Consider the following 3,298-nt stretch of genomic DNA (forward strand, 5'->3'; position numbering starts at 1 on the left):
TTATGGGTTGAAACAAGCACCGCACACATGGTACCATAGGATAGATGCTTACTTGTTGGACAATGGTTTCGACAAATGTGATGGTGAACCTACACTCTACATCAAAAAGACCGAAGGTAAGATTCTCATTGTTGTCTTATATGTAGATGATTTGATCTTTATAGGCAGTGATGATTTCCTTATTGCTGATTTCAAACAAGTCATGAAGAGTGAATTTGAAATGACTGACTTGGGGTTGTTAAGATATTTTTTTGGCATAGAAGTGAAGAAAACAGAAAATGGAATTTTTGTCTCTCAAGCGAAGTATGTGGCAAACATTTTGGAGAGGTTTAAAATGCAAAACAGCACGTCCGCACCAACTCCAACTATCATAGGGTTGAAGTTGAGCAAAGAAGATTGCAGCAGCAATGTCAATCTGACATTATACAAAAGCATGATAGGTAGCTTGATGTATTTGACCGCCACTAGGCTGGATATAATGTATGCAGTAAATTTGGTATCAAGATTCATGGAGACACCCAAGGAGACACATTGGCAAGTAGAGAAAAGGATTCTGAGGTATGTCAATGGGACAAAATAGTATGGCATTTTACACTGCAACAAGTGATTTCACGCTGGTTGGTTACACTGACGGTGATTGGGCAGGCAGTTTCAATGACAGAAAGAGCATGTCAGGATATGTTTTTCATTTTCATTCCGAAACCATTTCATGGGCAACCGAGAAGCAGCCAATAGTGTCACTGTCAACTACAGAAGCTGAATATGTCGCAGCAACAGAAATAGCGTGTCAAGCAGTTTGGATGAGAAGGATGTTGGGGGATATTCGTCATGACCAAGAGGGCGCGACAACTATTTTCTGCGACAACACCTCAGCAATTGCATTGTCAAAGAATTTTGTCTGCCACAAAAGGACCAAGCATATTGATACTAAATATCATTTTATTAGAGAGTTGATTAACAATGATGAAATTTTGTTGCAGCACTACAGATCACAGGAACAATTTGCTAATATTTTCACAAATCCATTGGTAGGTGAAAGTTTTGTTTATCTCGGAAACTGTTTGGGAATTGTAAATGGTGGAAAAATGATTAAGGGGGAGTGTTGGAAATAATAATCCCAACCACTGCAATAAACAGCCTGACAGCAGCATACTTTTTAGACGTATTTTTGCAGGTTGCGTCTTTGTTTGAAGATGGAAGGACTGAAGCCACACGTGAACTATTCTGAAACTCAGCAAAGAGTTTAAACCAGTCAATGTACTTTGGTAAATAGATATGGGCAAGCATTCATTCAGCGACTATTGCCCACACTCCAGAAACACCTGTGTGATTCTGATTACACTCAAACAACAACATCATATTAATTACTTTCCTCTATCATGAATTAAAGTAAAATGGTATGTTGAGTTATATATGAAAGTAAAAATTCATTTTGATAGGTTAGAGAGTAAGAGGTTAGAGAAAAAGAGAGTGAAAGTCTCTGAGGAGAAAATGGTGGAGCAAATTTTGGTGGGCGCGTGAAAACAACAGTTACAGTATTTTACTGTGTGTTATTCCGCGTGAAATTTTAGCTTTTACTTGGTGAATGAGGCGCAGCCTCATGTGAATGTATTTTCATGTTTTAGAATTCAATACTAAGTTTTTATTATGTTGCTCCAACCTTATCTTGTTTTACTCTCAGTTTTTTCCATGAGTAAATTTTGCATCTTTGAGTCTGTGTAATAGCTCCACGAAATCCAGGTCCGCAAAATCCAAGTCTGTGAAATCCACGTCTGCGAAATCTAAGTGTGTGAAGCTAGCTGCACGAAAGTAGCTACATGAAAATCATAAATCTCTACCCCTCCGCGAAAATTAAATTTCCTAAATATTTTTAACAATGAAGGTATAGAGAGGCTCAAAACAGTGTCTCAACGGGCTCTTATCATTTTAGATGATACTGATTGTATGGATCAAATGGATGCATTATGTGGACTGGTTAATGATACTATTGATGTAGGTAGCTTAATTTTAATTACATCTCGCAATAAGGATGTGCTTATAAGTGCAGGTATTGGAGATTCATCCATTTACACATTGAAAGGCATCAATCCAGAGCACTCGCAAGAACTCTTTTGCTGGCATACCTTTGGTCAACCCTGTCCTGTTATAGGATTTGAAGAATTGGTTAAAAAGTTTTTGCATGTTTCCAATGGTTTGCCACTATCACTTAAAGTGCTGGGGGCGCTTCTTCGTGGAAAAGAAGATTTGAAGCATTGGAATGCGCAATTGCGCAAAACCTCCAAAGTACTTCCGGATGATATATGAAGCACACTTGGAATTAGTTATGATGCTCTCGATGAAGAGGAGAAGAAAATATTCTTAGACGTTCTCTGTTTCTTTATAGGAGAAGATAGGGATACCGCTATAAGAGTCTGGGATGGATCCGACTGGGAAGGATTGCTGGGTCTTTGGAAGCTGGAAAACAGATGCCTGGTGGAGGTGGATAGTACGAACCGTCTCAGAATGCATGATCACCTATGAGACCTCGGCAGAAATATCGCCGCGAATCCAGAATATCCACGTCATCTTTGGTGTTTCACAGATAATCTTCTTCATAATATGTCTAGCCAATCATTTGTAAGTATTATGAATCTTTTGATGGACTTTTGAAATACTCTTGTGCCGTCAAAGTTTTCTATCAAGTTCTGAAATCTTAGAACTTCCCAATATTTTCAATCTTGTTTCTAACAGCTCTGGGTGAACAATTCAGGTGCATGGAATTAGCATGGTTCACGGAAATTTCCCTAAACAATCTTTTGAAAACTTTGTCGGGAGCTTCAATCCAAGCAGGTTGCAGCTGCTTAGGGCTAAAAGTCATTCTGTTGAACGAGTATTGAGTGGTGAACAGTCACCACCACTATTATATCTCCATTGGGAGTGTTGTCCTAAGTCCTATTTACCTCGCTCGATTCCATTAATGAATTCAAGAGTGTTGCATATAGAGGTGTGACGACTGAAAAGACTCTAGCAACATGAATCTCACGTATAGTGTTGTTTTTCGTTCTTTAAACAAATCTATTTACTTTTTTTTCATATTGTAAAAATTGTTGCACTGAGTTTTTGTTATCATATACCACAATGAAAAACGCTGAAGAGGTTCAAACTCGCTTTAGTAATGCATGTGAACATTGCAAGCACCTCTGCAATTGAGGGAATTGCATATTGATGCTCCCCTCTCAAAAGTTCCGAAGTCCATTGACAAGCTCAAGCGCCTCGTAAAATTTGTTCTGCACACTGGATATCTTGAAACTTTTTCAAA

General features: G+C 38.4%; 1 pseudogene; it reads left to right on the forward strand.

Moving 5' to 3' along the window:
- The first annotated feature begins 566 nt into the window (after positions 1–566).
- On the forward strand, positions 567–2,649 carry LOC149214681 (disease resistance protein RUN1-like; annotated as a pseudogene).
- Positions 2,650–3,298: the final 649 nt, after the last annotated feature.

Source organism: Pinus tabuliformis, chromosome 1_1 (assembly GCF_031772625.1).
Source record: "Pinus tabuliformis cultivar Carrire ecotype Pingquan chromosome 1_1, CPIR1, whole genome shotgun sequence".
Lineage (NCBI taxonomy): Eukaryota > Viridiplantae > Streptophyta > Pinopsida > Pinales > Pinaceae > Pinus > Pinus tabuliformis.